This window comes from Elephas maximus, chromosome 1, assembly GCF_024166365.1.
Source record: "Elephas maximus indicus isolate mEleMax1 chromosome 1, mEleMax1 primary haplotype, whole genome shotgun sequence".
Taxonomy (NCBI): domain Eukaryota; kingdom Metazoa; phylum Chordata; class Mammalia; order Proboscidea; family Elephantidae; genus Elephas; species Elephas maximus.
Window position 1 is genome coordinate 89,292,809 of NC_064819.1, and position 25,384 is coordinate 89,318,192.

Genomic DNA, 25,384 nt, shown 5'->3' on the forward strand with positions numbered 1-25,384 from the left:
GGGCCATGCATTTCTAAGAGACATCTCAGACTCAACATTTCTTAAAGCACATGCCTGTGATGCCCCCTCCTCAACATGCTCATTCTAGAGTCTCCCCCATCTCCACTGATTCTATTTGCACATTCCATAGTATTTTTGGTGTCCTCATTGACTCTTTATTTCTTGCTCTTCAAATTCAGTGCATTAGGAAATCTTGTAAACCCCATCTTCAAAATATATTCATAATCCAATCACTTCCCACTATTTTCATTGCTCACACCCAGCCAAACCAAACAACACTCAAATAATGTCCTAAATTTCTATTGTTTTCCCACTCTTTTGCTCACTCCTTACCTCTCAATTCTATTCTCAGGAAAGCCTCCCATAGTGATCCTTTTTAAAAGAAGTCCTACACTGTCTCTCTTCTACTACTATTTTGTAACTCCCCATCTCACCCAGAGTAAATGTCAAAACGCTTCCAATATCCTTAGTCCCTACATGGTCTGGCCACACCTCTGACCTTACCTCAATGTCTCTGCTGCAGCCACACTGGTCTCCTCGCTGACCCCAGAAAACTGTCACATGCCCCCTCCCTAATGCATCTGCAATGGATGATCCCCTGCCTGGGAAGAACCTCCCCAGACATTCTGATGATTAATTCTTTCATGTCCTTCAACTCTTCCCACAAAGGTCACCTTCTTAATGAAGCCCACACTGCCCATCCAAGTTCAAACAGCTGTCTTTCCTAGCCCCACACATCCACACTCTGTGTCACCTTCCCCATAGCACTTAGCATCTTCTCACATAAACATCTTCCTTATTTACTTCTGTGGTAGGCTGAAAAATAATCACCAAAGATGTCCACATTCTAATTCGTAGAACCTGTGAACATGTTACATTATATACAGAAGGGACATTTGAACTGTAGAATTTGAGATTAGATAATTATCTGGGATTATCCTGGTGGACCGAGTGATGTAATCACAAAGATATATATAAGAGGGAGGCAGGAAGGACAAAGTCAGATAAGAACATGTAAGGGCAGAGTCAGATGCCAGAAAGGAGATTCTAGGCTGCTGCTTTTGAAGATGGAAGAAGGGGCTTCGGCCAAGGAAGGTAGGCAGGCTCTGGAAGATGGAAAGGGCAAGAATGGGATTCTCCCCTACAGCTTCCAGATGGAATGCAGCCCTGCAGGCCCAGATTAAACTTCTGACCTCCAGAACTATGAGTGAATAAATTTGTGTTATTTCTAAGTAACTAAGTTTGTGGTAAGTGTGTGGCAAGTATGACCTAGAGTGAATGCCACCTGAATTTAGAGACCATCTCAAGAATAGATCTGATGCATTGAATGTGGAATGACATCAAGAACATCATACATGAAGAAAGCAAAAGGTCATTAGAAAAAAAAACACCAAAATGGGTATTAAAAGAGACTCTGAAACCTGCTCTTGAATGTCGAGTAACTAAAGCATAGGAAGACATGATCACTGAAAGAGCTGGACAGAGGATTTCAAAAGGCAGCTCTAAAAGACAAAGTAAAACATAGGAGTCGAATGTGCAAAGACCTGAAGTGAGAAAACCAAAAGGGAAGAATACACTCAGCATTTCTCAAGTTCAAAGAACTGAATAAAAAATTCAAGTCTCCGGCGGAGCCAAGATGGCGGACTAGGCAGACGCTACCTCGGATCCCTCTTACAACAAAGACACGGAAAAACAAGTGAATCGATCACATCCATAACAATCTACGAACCCTGAACAACAAACACAGACTTAGAGACGGAGAACGAACTAATAAGGGGAAGCAGCGATTGTTTCCAGAGCCTGGAGCCAGCGTACCAGTCAGGTACGGCACAAGCACAGAGCTGCTCCACCCCCCTGAACTAACCCCGGGAGGGGGACCAGCCGGTTACGCAGGCGGCATGGGACACAGCCGGTAGGAGAAGTCCCCGGGAGGCAGTGACTGGTCTTGGAGCAGGAAGAGCAGCGTCCAAGCTGGGGAACCGTCCCGCAGGGATTTGGACTGGACGCAGGTACGGCATAAACACGGAGAGCTGCTCCACCCCCCTGAACTAACCCCGGAAAAGAGCCCAGCCGGGTCGCGGGCGGCGTGGGACGCAGCCGATAGGAGAAGTCCCCGGGAGGCAGCGACTGGTATTGGAGCGGGGAGAACAGCGTCCCAGCTGGGACACTCGGTCACGGCACAAGTACGGGGAGCTGCTCCACCCACCTGAACTAACCCCGGGAGGGGGCCCACCTGGTTCGCGGGGGAGGCACGGCCACGCGGCTGGAGGGACGAGAAGTCCCCGGGAGGCAGCGACTGATTTTGGAGTCGAGAGTGCACCGTCCCAGTAGGGGAGCCTTGACGCTGGGCGTGGGGCTGGAAGCGGAGGATCTGACCGTGACTCCAGCGGGCCAGACCCCCCGGGGGCAATCTCCACACAGCCAGCACACATAGGCGACGCGCCCCACGGGAATCTCAAATATAATAGTCATTCCAAGCAAGACAAGCAACTCTGGCTATATTCTGAGGTGCTACTCTCCTATCTCTCTGTTCCCTCCCCCACCCTCCCCAGGCGGCTTCATTAACATCCAAATAGCCTGCCTGAGCCAGAGGGAGAACTCTGATAGGGATCTGACTGCATTTTTTTTTTAGCGGATTTTCTGGAAAAACTAGTTTCCCAGTGATGGCTCGGAGGCAACAATCCATATCAAACCACTTAAAGAAGCAGACCATGACAGCTTCTCCAACCCCCCAAACAAAAGAATCAAAATCTTTCCCAAATGAAGATACAATCCTGGAATTATCAGATACAGAATATAAAAAACTAATTTACAGAATGCTTAAAGATATCACAAATGAAATTAGGATAACTGCAGAAAAAGCCAAGGAACACACTGATAAAACTGTTGAAGAACTCAAAAAGATTATTCAAGAACATAGTGGAAAAATTAATAAGTTGCAAGAATCCATAGAGAGACAACATGTAGAAATCCAAAAGATTAACAATAGAATTACAGAATTAGACAACGCAATAGGAAGTCAGAGGAGCAGACTCGAGCAATTAGAAGGCAGACTGGGACATCTGGAGGACCAGGGAATCAACACCAACATAGCTGAAAAAAAATCAGATAAAAGAATTTAAAAAAATGAAGAAACCCTAAGAATTATGTGCGACTCTATCAAGAAGGATAACCTGCGGGTGATTGGAGTCCCAGAACAGGGAGGGGGGACAGAAAACACAGAGAAAATAGTTGAAGAACTCCTGACAGAAAACTTCCCTGACATCATGAAAAACGAAAGGATATCTATCCAAGATGCTCATCGAACCCCATTTAAGATTGATCCAAAAAGAAAAACACCAAGACATATTATCATCAAACTCACCAAAACCAAAGATAAACAGAAAATTTTAAAAGCAGCCAGGGAGAAAAGAAAGGTTTCCTTCAAGGGAGAATCAATAAGAATAAGTTCAGACTACTCAGCAGAAACCATGCAGGCAAGAAGGGAATGGGATGACATATACAGAACACTGAAGGAGAAAAACTGCCAGCCAAGGATCATATATCCAGCAAAACTCTCTCTGAAATATGAAGGCGAAATTAAGATATTTACAGACAAACACAAGTTTAGAGAATTTGCAAAAACCAAACCAAAGCTACAAGAAATACTAAAGGATATTGTTTGGTCAGAGAACCAATAAAATCAGATATCAGCACAACACAAGGTCACAAAACAGAACGTCCTGATATCAACTCAAATAGGGAAATCACAAAAATAAACAAATTAAGATTAATTAAAAAAAAATACCCATAACAGGGAATCATGGAAGTCAATAGATAAACGATCACAATACTCAAAAACAGGGACTAAATACAGGAGGCATTGAACTGCCATATGGAGAGTGATACAAGGCGATATAGAACAATACAAGTTAGGTTTTTACTTAGAAAAATAGGGGTAAATAATAAGGTAACCACAAAAAGGTATAACAACTCTATAACTCAAGATAAAAGCCAAGAAAAACGTAACGACTCCACTAACATAAAGTCAAACACTATGAAAATGAGGATCTCACAATTTACTAAGAAAAACGCCTCAGCACAAAAAAGTATGTGGAAAAATGAAATTGTCAACAACACACATAAAAAGGCATCAAAATGACAGCACTAAAAACTTATTCATCTATAATTACCCTGAATGTAAATGGACTAAATGCACCAATAAAGAGACAGAGAGTCACAGACTGGATAAAGAAACACGATCCATCTATATGCTGCCTGCAAGAGACACACCTTAGACTTAGAGACACAAACAAACTAAAACTCAAAGGATGGAAAAAAGTATATGAAGCAAACAATAAGCAAAAAAGAAGAGGAGTAGCAATATTAATTTCTGACAAAATAGACTTTAGACTTAAATCCACCACAAAGGATAAAGAAGGACACTAGATAATGATAAAAGGGACAACTGATCAGGAAGACATAACCATATTAAATATTTATGCACCCAATGACAGGGCTGCAAGATACATAAATCAAATTTTAACAGAATTGAGAAGTGAGATAGATACCTCCACAATTATACTAGGAGACTTCAACACACCACTTTCGGAGAAGGACAGGACATCCAGTAAGAAGCTCAATAGAGACACGGAAGATCTAATTACAACAATCAACCAACTTGACCTCATTGACTTATACAGAACTCTCCACCCAACTGCTGCAAAATATACTTTTTTTTCTAGCGCACATGGAACATTCTCTAGAATAGACCACATATTAGGTCATAAAACAAACCTTTGCAGAGTCTAAAACATCGAAATATTACAAAGCATCTTCTCAGACCACAAGGCAATAAAACTAGAGATCAATAACAGAAAAACTAGGGAAAAGAAATCAAATACTTGGAAAATGAACAATACCCTCCTGAAAAAAGACTGAGTTACAGAAGACATTAAGGAGGGAATAAGGAAATTCATAGAATGCAACGAGAATGAAAATACTTCCTATCAAAACCTCTGCGACACAGCAAAAGCAGTGCTCAGAGGCCAATTTATATCGATAAATGCACACATACAAAAAGAAGAAAGAGCCAAAATCAGAGAACTGTCCCTACAACTTGAACAAATAGAAAGTGAGCAACAAAAGAACCCATCAGCCACCAGAAGAAAACAAATAATAAAAATTAGAGCTGAACTAAATGAATTAGAGAACAGAAAAACAATTGAAAGAATTAACAAAGCCAAAAGCTGGTTCTTTGAAAAAATTCACAAAATTGATAAACCATTGGCTAGACTGACTAAAGAAATACAGGAAAGGAAACAAATAACTCGAATAAGAAACGAGAAGGACCACATCACAACAGAATCAAATGAAATTAAAAGAATCATTTCAGATTATTATGAAAAATTGTACTCTAACAAATTTGAAAATCTAGAAGAAATGGATGAATTCCTGGAAAAACACTACCTACCTAAACTAACACATTCAGAAGTAGAACAACTAAATAGACCCATAACAAAAAAAGAGATTGAAATGGTAATCAAAAAACTCCCCCAAAAAAAAAGCCCTGGCCCGGACGGCTTCACTGCAGAGTTCTACCAAACTTTCAGAGAAGAGTTAACACCACTACTTCTGAAGGTATTCCAAAGCATAGAAAATGACGGAATACTACCCAACTCATTCTATGAAGCCACCATCTCCCTGATACCAAAACCAGGTAAAGACATTACAAAAAAAGAAAATTATAGACCTATATCCCTCATGAACATTGATGCAAAAATCCTCAACAAAATTTTAGCCAATAGAATCCAACAACACATCAAAAAAATAATTCACCCTGATCAAGTGGGATTTATACCAGGTATGCAAGGCTGGTTTAATATCAGAAAAACCATTAATGTAATCCAACACATAAATAAAACAAAAGACAAAAACCACATGATCTTATCAATTGATGCAGAAAAGGCATTTGACAAAGTCCAACACCCATTTATGATAAAAACTCTTACCAAAATAGGAATTGAAGGAAAATTCCTCAAGATAATAAAGGGCATCTATGCAAAGCCAACAGCCAATATCACTCTAAATGGAGAGAGCCTGAAAGCATTTCCCTTGAGAACGGGAACCAGACAAGGATGCCCTTTATCACCGCTCTTATTCAACATCGTGCTGGAAGTCCTAGCCAGGGCAATTAGGCTAGACAAAGAAATAAAAGGTATCCGGACCGGCAAGGAAGAAGTAAAGTTATCACTATTTGCAGATGACATGATTATATACACAGAAAACCCTAAGGAATCCTCCGGAAAACTACTGAAACTAATAGAAGAGTTTGGAAGAGTCTCAGGTTATAAAATAAACATACAAAAATCACTTGAATTCCTCTACATCAACAAAAAGAACACCGAAGAGGAAATCACCAAATCAATACCATTCACAGTAGCCCCCGAGAAGATAAGATACTTAGGAATAAATCTTACCAAGGATGTAAAAGACCTATACAAAGAAAACTACAAAGCTCTACTACAAGAAATTCAAAAGGACATACTTAAGTGGAAAAACATACCTTGCTCATGGATAGGAAGACTTAACATAGTAAAAATGTCTATTCTACCAAAAGCCATCTATACATTTAACGCACTTCGATCCAAGTTCCAATGTCATATTTTAAGGGGATAGAGAAACAAATCACCAATTTCATATGGAAGGGAAAGAAGCCCCGGATAAGCAAAGCACTACTGAAAAAGAAGAAGAAAGTGGGAGGCCTCACTTTACCTGACTTCAGAACCTATTATACAGCCACAGTAGTCAAAACAGCCTGGTACTGGTACAACAACAGGCACATAGACCAATGGAACAGAATTGAGAACCCAGACATAGATCCATCCACATATGAGCAGCTGATATTTGACAAAGGACCAGTGTCAATTAATTGTGGAAAAGATAGCCTTTTTAACAAATGGTGCTGGCATAACTGGATATCCATTTGCAAAAAAATGAAACAGGACCCATACCTCACACCATGCACAAAAACTAACTCCAAGTGGATCAAAGACCTAAACATAAAGACTAAAACGATAAAGATCATGGAAGAAAAAATTGGGACAACCCTAGGAGCCCTAATACAAGGTATAAACAGAATACAAAACATTACCAAAAATGATGAAGAGAAACCCGATAACTGGGAGCTCCTAAAAATCAAACACCTATGCTCATCTAAAGACTTCTCCAAAAGAGTAAAAAGACCACCTACAGACTGGGAAAGAATTTTCAGCTATGACATCTCCGACCAGCGCCTGATCTCTAAAATCTACATGATTCTGTCAAAACTCAACCACAAAAAGACAAACAACCCAATCAAGAAGTGGGCAAAGGATATGAACACACATTTCACTAAAGAAGATATTCAGGCAGCCAACAGATACATGAGAAAATGCTCTCGATCATTAGCCATTAGAGAAATGCAAATTAAAACTACGATGAGATTCCATCTCACACCAGCAAGGCTGGCATTAATCCAAAAAACACAAAATAATAAATGTTGGAGAGGCTGCGGAGAGATTGGAACTCTCATACACTGCTGGTGGGAATGTAAAATGGTACAACCACTTTGGAAATCCATCTGGCGTTATCTTAAACAGTTAGAAATAGAACTACCATACAACCCAGAAATCCCACTCCTGGGAATATACCCTAGAGATACAAGAGCCTTCATACAAACAGATATATGCACACCCATGTTTATTGCAGCTCTGTTTACAATAGCAAAGAGTTGGAAGCAACAAAGGTGTCCATCAACAGATGAATGGTTAAATAAATTGTGGTATATTCACACAATGGAATACTACGCATCGATAAAGAACAGTGACGAATCTGTGAAACATTTCATAACATGGAGGAACCTGGAAGGCATTATGCTGAGCGAAATTAGTCAGAGACAAAAGGACAAATATTGTATAAGACCACTATTATAAGATCTTGAGAAATAGTAAACCTGAGAAGAACACATACTTTTGTGGTTACGAGGTGGGGAGGGAGGGAGGGTGGGAGAGGGTTTTTTATTGATTAATCAGTAGATAAGAACTGCTTTAGATGAAGGGAAAGACAACACTCAATTCATGGAAGGTCAGCTCAATTGGACTGGACCAAAAGCAAAGAAATTTCCAGGATAAAATGAATGCTTCAAAGGTCAGCTGAGCAAGCACGGGGGTCTGGGGAACATGGTTTGAGGGGACTTCTAAGTCAATTGGCAAAATAATTCTATTATGAAATCAATCTGCATCCCACTTTGAAATATGGCGTCTGGGGTCTTAAATGCTAACAAGCGGCCATCTAAGATGCATCAATTGGTCTCAACCCACCTGGAGCAAAGGAAAATGAAGAACACCAAGGCCACACGACAACTAAGAGCCCAAGAGACAGAAAGGGTCACATGAACCAGAGACCTACATCATCCTGAGACCAGAAGAACTAGTTGGTGCCCGGCCACAATCGATGACTGCCCTGACAGGGAGCACAGCAGAGGACCCCTGAGGGAGCAGGAGATCAGTGGGATACAGACCCCAAATTCTCATAAAAAGACCAAACTTAATGGTCTGACTGAGACTAGAGGAATCCCGGCGGCCATGCACCCCAGACCTTCTGTTGGCACAGGACAGGAACCATCCCCGAAGACAACCCATCAGACATGAAAGGGACTGGTCAGCGGGTGGGAGAGAGATGCTGATGAAGAGTGAACTAATTATATCAGGTGGACACTTGAGATTGTGTTGGCAACTCTTGTCTGGAGGGGGGATGGGAGGATAGAGAGAGAGGGAAGCCGGCAAAATTGTCAAGAAAGGAGAGACTGAAAGGGCTGACTCAAGAGGGGGAGAGCAAGTGGGAGTAGGGAGTGAGATGTATGTAAACTTATATGTGACAGACTGATTGGATTTGAAGCTTAATAAAAGTTATTAAAAAAAAAAATTCAAGTCTCAAGTTGCAATACTGAAGGATTCTAAGGACAAAATATTGAAAGACATGGGAAGCATCAAAAGCAGATGGAAGGAATACACACAGTCACTATTCCAAAAACAATTGGTTGAAGTTGAACCATTTCAGGAGGTAGTACACGATCAATCACCAGCAGTACTGAAGAAGTCCAAGCTGCATTGAAGGATGCAGGAACTGACAGAATACCAAGTTAGATGTTCAGCAAATGAATGCAACGCTGGAAGCACACACTCGTTTATGTCACTTTCAAGAAATCTGGAAGATGGCTACCTGGCCAATCGACTAGAATAAATCCATATTTGTGCTCATTGCAAAGAAAGGAGATCCAAAAGAATGTGGAAATTCTTGAACGATATCAGTAATAACACACGCAACTAAAATTTTGCTGAAGATAATTCAAAAACAGTTGAAGCAGTACATCCACAAGAAAGTGACAGAATTCACGGCAGATTCAGAAGAGGACTAGAAACCAGGGATGTCATTGCTTATGTCAAATGGATTTTGGCTGAAAGCAGAGAATACCAGAAAGATGTTTACCTATATAGTACTCAGTATGCAAAGGCATTCAACTGTGTGGATCATAACAAATGATAAATAACACTGACAGGAACAGGAATTCCAGAACACTTAATTGTGCTCATGAGGAACCTGTACAAAGACCAAGAGGCAGTCATTCAAACAGAACATGGTGACACTGAGTGGTTTAAAATCAGAAAAGATGTGCATCACTGTTGTATCCTTTCACCATACTTACTCAATCTTTATGCTGAGCAAATGATCTGAGAAGTTGGAGTATATGAAGTAGGATGTGGCACCGGGATTCCACCTCCACAAAAATCATCTTTTTTTTTTCGGACAGAAAACAGCTGTCTAATAAGCAACATCGTGATAAATGGAGACAATAATCAAGTTGTCAAGAATTTCATTTTACTTGGACCCACAATCAACATCCATGGAGCAGTAGCCAAAAAACCAAACAACATATTGCATTGGACAAACCTGCTGCAGAAGACCTTTTTAAAGTGATAAAAAGCAAAGATGTCACTTTGAGGTCTAAGGTGTGCCTGACCCTAGCCATAATATTTTCAATCCCCGCATATGCATGCAAAAGCTGGACAATAATAAGACCGAAGAATTGATGCCTTTCACTTATGCTATTGGCAAAAAATATTGAATATGTCACGGACTGTCAGAAGAACAAACAAATCTGTCTTGGAAGAAGTACAGCCAGAATGCTTCTTGGAAGCGAAGATGGTGAGATTTCGTCTTGTGTACTTTGGACACGTTAGCAAAAGGGACCAGTCCCTCAAGAAGGACATCACACTTTCTAAGTAGAGGGTCAGCAAAAAAGAGGAAGACCCTCAATGAGATGGATTAACACAGTGGTTGCAACAATGGGCTCAAGCACTAAAAAGATTGTGAGGATGGTGCAGGACCAACCAGGCAGTGTTTCGGTCTATTGTACAAAGGGTCGCTAGGAGTTGGAACCAACTGGACAGCAGCTCACAACAAGCTTGTGGTAATTTGTTACAGCAACAAAAAATAATACACTGTGCTTACAGACTATACTTTATCTCTCTGTGCTCAAACATATGCTCCACAAGTCCGCACTTTCTGTTCTTAATTAACTGCTGTTTCCCAGATGCAAAAATAATGTGTTGTATAGAAATCACTCACCAAATGTCAGTAGAATGAATGATCAATGTAGTGTAGACCACCTCCCTATTCTAGAGGCAGTGTCTTTATTAATGTATCCTTAGACCAAAAACTGTTTTGTGGTAGCTGCAACACAACATCCACTCACATTGACATTAACGCCACCTGGACTTTTCTCACAAAGGGTGTTATCTCCGCCTCCCTCTACCCCTTCCCATCCCCTACATCCACTGTCATAGATTCAACTTTGTCCCCTAAAAATATTGATCAACTCAGCTAGGTCCCGATTCCCAGTATTGTATGAGTGTCCATTGTTTTATGTGATTTTCCTAGATGTGGTAAATCCTAGGCCTCTGAGGCAATGAGATGGATTAGTGGCAGTTATATCGATGAGATATACAAGATCAGGTTCTGTCTTAAGCCAATCTCTTCTGAGATATAAAACACAGAAGCGAACAGAGAGACATGGGGATCTCATACCTCCAAGAAAGCAGCACCAGGAGCAGAGCATGTCCTTTGAACCTGAAGTTTCTGCACTGAGATGCTCCCAGATCAAGGGAAGACTGCTGCATCACAAGGACCTTCCTCCAGAGCCAACACAGAGAGAAAGCCTTCCCCTGGAGGAGCGTACTGAATTTAGACTTCTAACTTATTGGGCTGTGACAGAATAAACTTCTCTTTGTTAAAGCAGTCACTTGTGGTATTTCTGTTAGAGCAGCAGTAGATGACCAAGACACCTACCCTTCGGCACACTACAGCATACAATTTTATTTTCATCTTCATGGAAGAATGATCCTTGGCTGATGGGTAAATATATTACAACCAACAGTGAATTTAAATTAGCCTCTGCTTGATGAATTCCTAAGTTTGGAATGGAGTGGAGCCAGCACTAGGGTTATAAAGCTAAGGGCAGTGAGAGTGGGGTGGGGGAACTGAACAGGATGAAAACAAAACAAAAATTTATCTAAGATGAGTAACTATTAGACTCCTCTCTAAAAAAAGTTAGGGGAAAATGACAAGACTCACCCGCGGAACAGCCCTAGATAGAGGGCAGGATCTGGACAAGTCTGAAAATTCAACTGTCATTACCACAGAGACTCCTGTGTGCAGGAGCTGCCCTTGGTCTTGTGGGACATTGACAAAGTGACTCTTGCAGCTGTCAGAGATGGGGGACACCCAGAGCAAATGAGACCAGAACTTACACACAAGAACAATAACAGGCATAATCCTCTAAAAAAACAAACACACAAAAAATAATCCCACAAATGATGGGTGCGAAGGACCAGGCTTGGACCTGAGCCCAGGCTAGCCCAGCCACACAGAGCCCTCACTGCCCACAGCTTTGGAGACAAGATAAGGCCCAGGTGATACCTGAGTCCTTATGACCACTGGTCCTGGTAGGACAAGGTTCTACTGAAGGGAAAAGGACAATGGAGATGCAAAGATGACCCAGCCATGGAGTGACCACATCAAAGCCCATACTGTCCCGAGCACTGACTGGGTACAGGCCCATCCGTGCTCAGCTCCTCCACCGCCCTCTCCCGACCCTGCCTATGACAGATTCAGGACAGTGAACACATGGATTCTGGAACATTCTCAGGTTTGCATTTATTTTCTCTCTTCAATTTTCAGAATTTTCATTTCCTTTAAGTAACCCATCAACCCCAACTCATAGCAAAAATATGAATAATCCAATTCATTCTCACATTTTCATTTTCAATAGAAAAGTGAAACATTGCAGATCACAGTGACAGGATGTTATGTGAGGGATAGAGACTTTCTAGCCCACCTTTGCAGGAACAGGGAATATCAATCATGATCAGTGTGGAGAAAGGGGATCTGGCGGGCAGGAGTGGGCAGTCTCCCCACATCCTCACATTATGCTCATAGGAACGCAGACACATTCAGAGGCCAGTTGCAAAAAGAGAAGTCAGGGGTTCTTGAATCACAAAGCTTGGCATGAACAAATCTTGTATCACTCAGTCCCACACACGGCTGCTGTCTCACGCTACAGAAGAAAGTAATCATGAACAAATTCAGGTCAGTCACTGTAACTGCTGACACCCTGAAAGCCTAACACATGATCAAAACGTCCAAATTCAAAGAATCCCCATGACCCAGTCATGCCCTCTCTGTCCCAAACCCTCCTCCATGTCAGGCCTCCTAGGCTCTCACCTTTAGAAGCTGTGAGAGACACATCAGAGCCCTGGGCACTGTCGCTGCCTGCAAAAGAACAGGATCTGCTCAGAGCCCATAGGAGATGAGACTAGGGGAACGTGAATCATGGGCTCTTCCGTACGCTCCCATCTACATTAGCCCAAAGGTCTCAGCATCAGCCTCCCTCTCTCCATACTTGCTTGCAGCTTGAGTGTAGCTCCCTCCTTTCCCACCTGTGGGAAGAAAGCATTCAGTGAGATTGGGGGAGACAACATCACGAGGTCCTAGAAGAGCCAGCTAGTCCTGGACCCCAGGGACTTGTCCAAAACTGTGACTGCAGACCCAGGGCAGGATAAGGAAATACAAGCAAAGATGTGCAGGGACTGAACTAACCACCCTCCTGGAAGTCTGTACTCAACAGGAAGTTTCCCCTGTGACCTGTGACTATTGGGAATCAGGTCTCCATCACCAGAACCATTAGGTGAGAGATTTGCCATTCATTCTCAAATGTGCTTTACAAAAGGGTCAGTGTTAGCACACAGGGTCCCAGACTGTGTCAGCATGTGTGGATGGTACCACCTGTAAAGAGGCAGGATAGGGCAAACCTCCTACCTGGGACTTGAAACCCCCCAGTTGGACAAGAAAACTCAGACCTCATCCCCATCTCTACCTGAGTTCTTCTTCCTCCACATCACAACAGCTCCAGCTACCACAACTCCAGGACCACAGCTCCAAGGAGAAGGAGGCCAGCAACAACCCCTATTTTCAGGGTGCTGGCCTGGGAAGACAGTTCTGGAAAGAGAAGGGAGATGAGGAGCACTGACTCCTTGGAGGTCTCCAGGACTCCTGCTTTCCCTAAGAAGAGGCTCCACCCTTGGCTGCCTCCTTACCCCATCGCAGGGCGACAGGCTCAGACAGCCCCTCATGCTGCACACGGCATGTGTATCTCTGTTCCTCTCCAGAGGGCACCACCAGGGCTGCCCACTTCTGGAATGTCCTGTCTCCTGCAGGCCGGGTCTCCACAAGCTCCATGTCCTGGGTCTGCTCCTCCCCATCCCGCAGCCAGGTCAGGGTGATCTCCCCAGGGTAGAAGCCCAGGGCCCAACACCTCAGCGTGGTCTCATGGTCAGAGATGCGGTGGTGGACCCTGCGTGTCTTTGGGGGGTCTGAATTAAAGAATCAAAACATTTAGGAACTTTCTGATACCTCTCACAGGGTACATGTGAACATCAGAGAATACACAGGGCATTCAGAGGGGGATCAAGGGCAAAATCCAGACACCAGCCTGCATCAGGGGTTTGGGATAATTTCCTATTCCTTGGAAAGTTCTAAGATCAGGGTGAGACAGCCCAGGACAGAAGGTTCCATGTCTCTGATGGGGAAAACAGGGACTTCTGGCCCTGATCTGGGTGGAGGCAGAGACGCAGGACACCTGGACATTGGATGTGGGGCAGAGTGTAACAGCTGAGAGAAAGAGTCTCCCCTGGTTCCCAAGGCCACCCCAAGGTCAAAGGGGACAGCTGATCTGTTCTTTCAGGGATCATCTCCCCGTTTATCCTCAGCGAGACTGAATCCGCTAACTGTCCCTGAGAAAATGGAGAACACTTTGGACAAATCACTCTCTGGTACAGTATCTGGGACTTCTCCCTTTCCTGATCCATGATAGGAGGGTATTCTGGCGTAGATTGCATTTTCCTACCCTCTTTGTGGGACACCAGTTGAGGGAAGAGTCCCAGCCCTGGAGGAGACCAGGAGACGCCCCGCGGCCCTTCGTACCTACTCGCTGCAGCGTCTCCTTCCCGTTCTCCAGGTGTTTGCCCAGCCACTGCAGGCATGTGCCCTCCAGGTAGGCCCTGTCATGCTCCGCCACCCCGCCCTTCTCGAATTTGCCCTTTGAGATCTGAGCTGCCGTGTCCGCCGCAGTCCAGGAGCGCAGGTCCTCTTTCAGGGCCAGATAATCGGCGCCGTCGTAGGCAAACTGAAGGTACCCGCGGAGGAGGCGCCCGTCAGGACCCACTTCACAGCCCTACATCTCCTGGATGGTGTGAGACCCTGACCCCGCCCAAAAAGTCAGTCCCGGCCCCGCGACCACCCCCCTCCCCCCACGGGGTCAGCCCCGCCCACGGGGTCAGTATGGCGATTAGTCCGAGCCCACTCGGTTCTAAACTGAAAACGAAACTGCAGCAAATGCCCGCGGCTCCTCGCAAGTGAAAGGGTGAGGTTCGGACCCGGGGACTCGGGGCGACGCGGCCGTGGGGACGAGGGGACCCGTGACCTGCGACCCGGGCCCGGCGTCACTCACTCACCGGCGTCGCTCTGGTTGTAGTAGCCGCGCAGGTTCCGCAGGTTCACTCGGTAGTTCTGTGCGTCGCCCTTGACGCTCCGTGTCTCCTGGTCCCAATACTCCGGCCCCTCCCGCTCCATCCACGGCGCCCGCGGCTCCATCCTCGGGTTCGCGACGTCGCTGTCGAACCGCACGAACTGCGTGTCGTCCACGTAGCCGACGGCGATGAAGCGGGGCTCCCCGCGGCCGGGCCGGGACACGGCGGTGTGAAAATACCTCAGGGAGTGGGAGCCTGGGGGCGGGGAGCGGCTGAGACCACCGACCACCCCCCGCCCGCGCGGGCCCGGGTCCGGGGTCGATGGGGGCGGGGAGGGGAAAGGGGTGAGGGGTGAGGGGCTCGTGGGCGGAGAAGGGGCGGCGGGAGGAGCGGGGCCGGGGTGTAGGGGCGGGTGGGGGCTCTGGGCGGTGGCGGCTTCCCCGAGGGTCCTGCGTCCCCTCCGAGCGGTCCCCTCGCTCCTCCCTCCGCAGAGACCGTTTCCCCCCCGACCCCGCACTCACCCGCCCGGGTCTGGGTCAGGGCCAGGGCCCCCGAGAGCAGCAGGAGGAGGGTTCGGGGCGCCATGACCCCGATAGTGGGGTTCTAGGGAGAACTGCGTCCGGGCCGCCCGGAACCGACCTTGTAACCGGGAACTGCGGTGACCGTGATTGGCTGCTCCAGAAATCGGAGACCCAATTGTAGTGACAACTGGGGTGACGTCATGTGTGTCCAGGCAGAAGGAGCTGACACACAGGTTGTGAGAAGAAGTGAAACTCCAGGGAGAAGGGGAGACCTCAACACTAGGCCACCCCCACCCCTGACACCTCCATCGGACCTGAGTGCCTGTCTGGGGACTGGGACTTTGCCCTGACCCCTCTCCTCCTGTAACGACCCTTCTTTGCTGCACTGTCTCCTTGAGTCCTGGACCCAGGACCTGCTTAAGTCAAAACTGTTGTTAGTTTCAGAATCTCTATGTTGTTGTTGTTGTGTACCCTGGAGTGGATTCATAGCTGCCCTGTATGGCAGAGTAGAACTGCCACATAGGGATTCCTAGGCTGTAATCTTTCAAGGAGCTGATCGCCAGGTCTTTTCTCCTGCAGAGAAGCTGGTGGGTTCCAGCCTTTGGGTTAGCAGCCAAGAGCTTAATCATTGCACCACCAGGGCTCCTAGAATTTCTATTCACTCTTACAGATTACTGAGGAATTAATGAGATTTTGTTTATGTCGGTTATACCTACCAATATTCACCATATGAGAAATTGATACCGAATTAAAATTTTAAAGTAATTTTAAATGTTATGAATAACCCATTAAACTTAACAGATAATATATTCTCAGGAAAAATAAATATTATCCAAACTAAAACAGTGGAGTGAGAAGAGTGGATCATTTTACATTTTTTGCATGTCTTCCTTACCTGTGTCAGGAGAAGACTTCTGGATTTTCGTATCTGCTTCTACATCCAATCTGTTATTTTGGTTGAGATGTATTAAAAAAAAAAAATGCAGTGGCACACAAATATGAATTGGAAAAGGATGGAGTATTTTTAGTAGCCTTTCCAACTCAATGTGAGTGTTCATCTTTGATACTTCACCAAAGCTACAGAGGTGGTAGTTTCTTAAAGGTTAGTTGCAACTAGAAACCGTGTTATTGAATATTTCTTATTCTGTTCATTAAAACCCATAGGACCATCTTGACACACTGAATCTTGTACTAAAGCATGAGTTGTTGTTGTTTTTATAAGTGATGCATTGTTTCACTTAGTATGCCGAGCTTCCAGTGTTGATACATTTCATTACAAAATATCAAAAAGTCACATTTGTTAGTGTTACCTCTGATCCCAGCAGAAAAGTTTGTATGTTTTGAAAAGCTGTCACACTTGTGGTGGATTCAAGTTTTCCAACATTGTAATCTCTTGAGAGGTTGCTTTTTATCATTGGCAGCAATACTGTCAGTTGGGTTCCTTGAAGTTTGTGTCATTTGCTGAGTGTGTTTCATTTTAGAGAAAGTGCCAAATATTAAGTTTCTCTGTCATTTCTTCTTTCAAGTAAAAATGATATTTCATAAGAAACAGGCTAGTTCAGCTCACGCAGATTATTTTCCTTGAGACAAACATCATACTCTGGGGTATAGAAGTGCTTTATATATGCTTCCCACTTCACCACACAGAGTATTAAAAGATGTGGACTCGAGGATGGTAATTTAATAAAGTTACCGACTTCTGTTGCTTCAATGGGTACACCTTTAAGTGAATCTGTTACCTAGTGGAAAGCCCAGGTTCTTTCTTGGCATGACTCATATTGGCCAATAAATGAGAAACCAAGGTGGGAGAACAGGCAAGGCACCTTTATTTCCTTGTAGAAGGAAAAGAACTCAGTAGGATCTGCTGCTGCCAAGACTGCTCCCAGGGTCGGGCAGGCAAGTTGCTTTTAAAGGGGTTTACAAGTAGGGAGCTCTTACAGGTTCCATCAGCAACATTCTTAATCATACTATGCAGGCACAGTGGGGTTTACATATAACTTCCAAGCAAAACCAGGATTCAGATGCAAAGCTGGAGGTGAGGGGAGGTGGGGGAAACAGAGCCCAAAAAAGGAAATGATTTTTCAATACAACACTGTTGGGGAGGAAGCCAGGTAAAGGAAACTTGATTTTTAGTACAGCACATGGGGGCTCTGTCTCAAAGCTGTTGTGTTTTTTCCTTGTGGTTTGCTGACACAGCCTTGATCCTTGCTAACTTCCCAGCTGATTTCCCTCAGTGCAAATATCAAGACAATGAGAAATACTAATAATTTCTGAGTAATGTTATGAAAATAATTTTGACTTCATGGATCTTGTGAAAGGATCTCAGTGACTCCAAGAGTTCCACAGATGACACTTTGAAAACTGCTGTTCCCAGTAAACCAGAGAGCTGCCTAAATATTCACAGCCTCTGTGCCTCCCCTTCACCTCCCAGAGTTCCTCTCCCTGAGCGGGACTGTCTGCCTCCCAAAGCTTAGCTTAGGCCTCTTCCCATGGGCTCTTCTAGAAGAGAATTTACCCCCCGAAAATTTAAAGCCAGAGAGTGTGCTCAGTGAGAAAACTGAGGAGGAGGGAATGATGTTTCCCCTGGAACTGGGAACATTTTTGCCTGAAGCCACCAGATAGAGATTTACTCATGACCTATTTGGTTTTGTTACACACCAACCTAATGTATATCCATATCCCAGACAGCTGGAAACTCTGATGCAATCTGTATGAGAAATAATAAGGGCCCCTCAGTATAAATGAGTTTAAGGCACCTGACTTGAGGTCCATAAACCACCAAGAACAGTGCTGTCAATAGAACTTTCTGTGATGAAGGAACTGTATATCCATGTTACAGTATGATTTACAGATGGAAGTCTATTAAAATTAAACCAAAACCCACTGCCGTCGAGTCAATTCCAATTCATATCGACCCTACAGGACAGAGTAGAACTGTCCCATAGAGTTTCCAAGGAGTGCCTGGTGGATTTGAACCACCGAACTTTTGGTTAGCAGCCATAGCACTTAACTACTACTCCATCAGGCTTTCCCTATTAAAATTATCTTTATTAAAAGCCATGGATTTGTCCATGTGGGTCTTAGACATATCCTTAAAATACAGAGTGCCCCATAAAAGTTTCATGAAAAGACATTTAACAACTGGTCTGTACAGACATGAACCAAAGCATGATTTATCACCTCAAGATTACAAATGTTCAAAAAGGCCCATCACCAGTGCCAATCCTTGTTTGTATTTCACCAAGACTCTTTATTGTTATTATTTTATTTAGGGGGAAATAACTCTTCATTTATTCATGGGACATACTTACACGTACCACACATACTAAATGCCCTGTAGGTCTTGCAGTTACGTTTTTAAAATTATGAAACAAGAGATTCAAAGCTTAAAATTATACCACCTTAGAATTCTTTACCTATTTACCAATTATTGATCCCTTTTCTTCAAAATTCAAATAATTTTATTTTCCTTGACTATCAGATCCCTCTCTCGTCATCATCTGTACGTAGATGAAAATATACATGAAATTTTTACAATTATGAAGAGAAAGATTCTCAAAGCAGGACCCATGATGAAAAATCACAAAGAAAATTGATGAATTGATGACAGTTTTGACTATATATAAAAATTTAAAACTTCTTATGGCAACTACAACCTCACAGATATATAACTGATTTCCAATAATTGTATCAATGATGCATTAAAATAATGAAAATAAGAACAAAATTGTATACAGTTATATTCGATCAGAGAACAAGAAATAGCTGCTTGGAAATTAAAAATATGATCATAGAAATGAAAAATCAATAGATGAACTGGGTGATAAAAGTCATACTTCCACAAGATAGTATAAAATGTAAAAGGGATTGTGAACAGGAAAGGAGTATTAAAATATTAGACTATTCATAAACACAATGTTCTATATTCTGCTGTGGTGAGTAGCATCTAGTCTTAAAAGCTTCTTAGTGGCCATCTAAGATACAACGATTGATCTCCTCCAATCTGGAGCAAAGGACAGTGAAGAAAACCAAAGACTCAAGGAAGCAATTAATCCAAAGGACTAGGGGCCCACATGAACCAGAGCCTCCACCAGCCTGAGACCAGAAAAACTAGATGGTGCCTGGCTACCACTACCCACCACTCTGACCAGGAACATAATGGAAGTTCCCGGTTAGAGTGACAGAAAAATGTAGAACAAATTTCAAATTCATCAAAAGGCCCAGACTTAATGGTCTGATGGAGACCAGAGGAATCACGGAAGCTAAGAACCTTAGACACCCTTCTAATGTGCAGCTGAAGCCACTCCCAGAGATCACCTTTCAGCCAAATGATAGACAGGCTTATAAAATAAACAGTAATACCTGCGAGGAATTTGCTTCTTAGAACAATCAACTATATGAGACTAAGAGGGCAACATTTGCACAAAAGCAAAGATGAGAAGGCAGGAAGGACAGAGAAACCAGACAAATGGAAACAGGAAACCCAGTGTGGAAATGGGGAGAGTGCAGACACATTGTGGGGATTGCAACCAATGTCACAGAACAATCTGCGTGAATTATTGAATGGGAATCTAATTTGCTATGTAAATTCTGACCTAAAGCACAGTAACATGTTCAAAAAATATTGGACTCTCAAGGAATTCCAACAACACTATAATACATTTTTCAACAGGAATGGAGATGGAAAATAATTTAAAATAATTCAAGAAAATGTCTTAGAGTTTACAGACAGACATGTACAAATTCTTATGATAGTTAACCCACACTACGAATACATCACAGTGAAATTTTAGAAAAAGGGTAGAGAATAAAAGATCCGGAAGACATCCAGACACAACAAAAAAGAGCATCTTTTAAAGCTGAAAGGCATGTAAACAATGGCTTCCAAATCAAGGAAAAAGATGTTTAATACAGTATTCTATACCAAGCCAAAATGTGAATAAGTGCTAGGGTAGCCTAAAGACATTTTCAGGTGGTTAGGATTTTAACATTTTACTTTCCGTGTTCCCCTCTTCACGATAATACTAGAGGAAAGAGGAACCAAAATGATAAAGAAAACCAAAAAAGGGAGGGACACGTAGAATCCAGGGAACAGGTGAGCTGACACAACACAGACAAACGATGCTTAGGATGAGGCGAAGGTGATCCAGGGTGTCAGCCTGACGCTGATGACAGCAGCCAGTCCACATGTGGCAGGACTAAAGGCTATGAGACAGGTAGGTGTCTTAAAAAAGATGAAGTTGGAAGAAAACTTGATGTGATGGAATATATTCACAGGAGATTCAGAAGGGGGGTGGGGACAGGGAGTGAGGTAGAAGTTGGGAATGATTTAATGAAGCTTATGAGAGAAACTAAGTAAGGATCCCCTGCTCCTCCTGAGTCCCCACCCCTGCCCTCCTCCCTTGCCCTCCACCACTGGCCTGTTCCCCCTTACACCTCCCTCACTTGTACAGCAAATGAACCCGACTCCCGTCACAGCTAAGCAGGTCAGGGGGCTCAGAGGGGCCCCTGGAAAGGTCCCCAGAGGGCTCCAGGGGTGTCTGCAGGTGGTGCCTGGAGCGGAGCTGCTGCTGAGACTGGATCTGATGGCGCAGTTCAGAGACTTGCTCCTCTTCCTGGAGGAAGAAAAACAACTTAGAGAGTGGGAGGACAGGAATTTTGAAGGGGCAGGAGGAAAGAGAGGGAGGAACGGCATGAGAAAAGGAGTGGGTGAGATGCAGGGGTGGGACAGGAGAAATTAAAAGGGGAATTAGGAAAAGAAGAAGGAAAGCCAAAAGAACAGAATTGTGAACCAGTAGAAGAAATATGAATGGAAAAATAAGAGGGGGGGGGAACACAAAATGGGGGAAGGGAGAAAGGTAGGTACACAAAGCTTCCAATAAATCATGCACTTCTTTGCAAAGCCAACTGACCCTTAACTAGAGTCTGGGTGCATTGGACATGTGGGCGTCCACCCAGATTCACTTGGCAGGGTGGTGCACTCACCATCTATCTGCTCTGAGTGTTGGCTGCTATGCTAAAGACTCACAACCCTGCTTGAAGCCCACCTCCTTCCTCAAGGGGTTGAGTCAGCACCACAGCCATGCTCCAGAGCCCCCACCCCAGCACCAGATCAGCCGAACGCTAGATTTCACCTGAGACCTAATCCTCACTGAACGCTTCCCCTTCCGTATCCTGTTCCACTAACCTCCTTGCAGCTTTGTTTCAGAGACCCTGAACCATTCCCCCTCCCCCCTCAGTAAATCATGAGCACCTGAACCCATGCTTCAGGCTCTGCTTCAGAAAACCAGGCCCACAACATGGGGCTTTCTGGGTCCTCCACCACCTCACTCTACTGGCAGTTCTGGTTCTGTGCCCCCACACCACTGACAGGCCACCATTGTTCAGGGATCCTTTGAGCACACTCCTTCCTTCGTCTTCAATACCGCCCTCCTCTTCTCTGGAAGGCATGGCATGGCAACCTTGGAACTGACACATGAGCTACAGAATGAACAGGGATTGGAGGCACAGAAAGAAGGTGCAAAGCCAGACAGAGGACAGAGAGGTGATGCTAGAAGGAAGGAATGGGGACAAGAGTTGGGAAAAGTGGAGAAGAAAGGGCAAAAAGCCCAAAAACCGAACCCCTTGCCATCGAGTCAATTCTGACTCATAGCAACCCTATAGGACTGAGTAGAACTTCCCCATTGGGTTTCCAAGGAGCGCCTGGTGGATTTGAACTGCTGACCTGTGCTGTAGCACTTAACCAGTATGCCACCAGGGTTTCCGAAGGAATGGCAGGGAACCATGAATCAGGGAATGTGTCCCTGACGGGGAATGAACAGCCAGGTATTTTGCAAGGTATTTGCCACCTCCTCCTCCTTGCCTCCTTGCCTGGCAGACAAAGGGGAAGTTGTTTCCCCAGATGTGGGAAACCTTCTGCATTGACGTTCTCGCAGCCTTCAGATTTTCTCCACGGAGGTGGAGAAAACAGTTCTTCTAATTCTGAAAGATCCCAGAAAAAAATAAAGCCCCAGCATTCTCACACTCTCCCCCTAGTCTCAACCTCCCTGTCAACAAGGAAATTTTCTTTTTAGTGTGTCATCCCGGTGTGCTTTCAGTCCACTGCATCTTAGAGGATTTTCAGTGGAGACTGGGGACTGCAGAAATACCCTTCACATATTGGAAGTCCATCATTCAATCCCTACCTTCATATATCCCCTGACCTCTACCTTATTTTCTCCAGGAAACTAAAAATAATGGTAAAGCTCCTTTTAATTTTGTCAAGAAATGGGCAAAGAGACTTGAATTTCTAGACTTGGCAAAATAAATTACCATTTGCCCAAATAACCATAGGTACCTTGCTTAACCTCTTAGAAATAACTTCCATGTAATGGGGAAAGTCAAATCTGCCCCTCCTAGCCTCCCAGAACCCCATAAGAAAAGGCTCAGTGGATACCTCTTGGCAAGGCACAAGTAAGACACAGGGGCATTACACAAATACCACTATTGGATTTGGAATGTTTTAACACACACACTCTAATGAAGGAATGAATAGATGAATGAAAAATAAATAAAAACCCTTGTTTCCCATGTTCTGCTCATTTTTTTTTTTCTGTTCAACTTTCTGGAGACATGGGGGAGTGGGGTATGCAAAAGACATCGGCAGTGTGCTATAGTGGATCAACCTAGGCTTTGAAGACAAACAGAGCTGGGGTCTACCTAATACCCTTGAGGACGGGACCAGGTTCCATTCTTCTCTTAATCCTTACCATCCAGCACTGTGCTCAGCCTATGCGGACAAGGAATAAATGTCCGTTGGATGGATAAATCAATACAAAATGTAGATGGGTTCAAATTCTAACTAATTCACTACCTGCTGTGTAATCTCAAAGAAGTAACTAAACCTCACTGGTTCTTATTGGTATTATAATGTGGATAATCCTACCTTAAGGAGTTATTATAAGAATGAAATAAGAACACATATAAAATGCTGGATATAAATTTACATTTTCTTTTAGTGAACTGCCCTGTGCTTCCCCTCACCTTTGTTAGTGATAATCAGATCTATAATCCCAGTCCAATATCTCAAGTCCTGTGTCTCTAACTGATTCAAAGGCCTTTATACTATATGATCAATCACCTCAAACTTGAAATATCCAAAACGAAGCTTGTTTTGTCCTGAACTCCAACATTCACCAGTAATTGAGGCCGAAACCTTGGAATCAGCAAGTTCTCTTAATTCTTTCATTGAAATGCTTTACTAATATCATCTCTCCCTACACAGAATAATATTAATAATAGCAGTCAACATTTATATTGTCCTTACTATGTGACAGGTACTTTTCTAAGTTATATATATCATCATATTTACCAAAAAGAATTAGCCGATATTCAACCATTTCAAAGGGGGCATATGATCAGGAACCGAAGGTACTGAAGGAAGAAGTCCAAGCTGCTCTAAAGGCATTGGCATAAAACAAGACTCCAGGAATTGATGGAATATCAGTTGAGATGTTTCAACAAATAGACGCAGCACTGGAGGTGCTCACTTGTCTATGCCAAGAAATATGGAAGACAGCTTCCTGGTCAACTGACTGGAAGAGATCCATACCCATGCCTATTCCCAAGAAAGATGATCCAACCGAATGTGGAAATTATAGAACAATATCACTAATATCAGAAGGAAGCAAAATTTTGCTGAAGATCATTCAAAAATGGCTGCAGAAGTATATCTACAGGGAACTTCTAGAAATTCAGGCCAGTTTCAGAAGAGGACATGAAACCAGGGATATCATTGCGGATGTCAGATGGATCCCAGCTGAAAGCAGAGAACACCAGAAGGATGTTTACCTGTGTTTTGTTGACTATGCAAAGGCATTGGACTGTGTAGATAATAACAAACTATGGATAACACTGCAAAGAATGGGAATTCCAGAACACTTAATTGTGCTAATGAGGAGCCTTAACATAGATCATGAGGCAGTTGTTCAGGCAGAACAAGGGGATATTGAGTGATTTAAAGTCAGGGAAGCTGTGCGTCACGGTTTTATCCTTTCAGCACACCTATTCGTCTGTATGCTGAACAAACAATACAAGAAGCTGGACTACATAAGGAACAGGGCATCAGGATTGGAGGAAGACTCATTAACAACCTTCGTTATGCAGATGACACAACCTTGCTTTCTGAAAGTAAAGAGGAAGCACTTACTAATGAAGATCAGAGACCACAGCCTTCAGTATGGATTACACCTCAACATAAAGAAAACAAAAATCCTCACAACTGGACCAATGAGCAACATCATGATAAATGGAGAAAAGATTGAAGTTGTCAAGGATTTCTTTTTACTTGGATCCACAATCAACAGCCATAGAAGTAGCAGTCAAGAAATCAAAAGACGCATTGCATTGGGCAAATCTGCTGCAAAGGACCTCTTCAAAGTGTTGAAGATCAAAGATGTCACCCTGAAGACTAAGGTGCACCTGACCCAAGCTGTGGTATTTTCCATCATGTCATATGCATGTGAAAGCTGGACAATGAATAAGGAAGACCGAAGAAGAGATGACGCCTTTGAATTGTGGTCTTGGCGAAGAATATTGAATATACCATGGACTGCCAAAAGAACGAACAAATCTGTCTTGGAAGAAGTGCGGCCAGAATGTTCCTTAGAGGCAAGGATGGCGAGACTGCGTCTTACATACTTTGGATATGTTGTCAGGAGGGATGAGTCCCTGGAGAAGGACATCATGCTTGGCAGAGTACAGGGTCAGTGGAAAAGAGGA

At 43.8% G+C, this 25,384-nt stretch overlaps 1 protein-coding gene and 1 pseudogene across 1 annotated transcript in view; both read right to left on the reverse strand.

Annotated features, from left to right (window-relative positions):
• Positions 1-12,209: 12,209 nt before the first annotated feature.
• On the reverse strand, positions 12,210-15,706 carry LOC126077677 (popy Class I histocompatibility antigen, A-1 alpha chain-like; annotated as a pseudogene).
• The window catches only part of LOC126074400 (HLA class I histocompatibility antigen, A alpha chain-like), a 110,056-nt gene continuing 96,881 nt past the window's right edge, over positions 12,210-25,384 (reverse strand). Inside the window, exon 9 of the mRNA XM_049881460.1 lies at positions 12,210-12,415. The gene's annotated coding sequence lies outside the window, so the exon portion shown is untranslated. The remainder of the gene's footprint in view (positions 12,416-25,384) is intronic.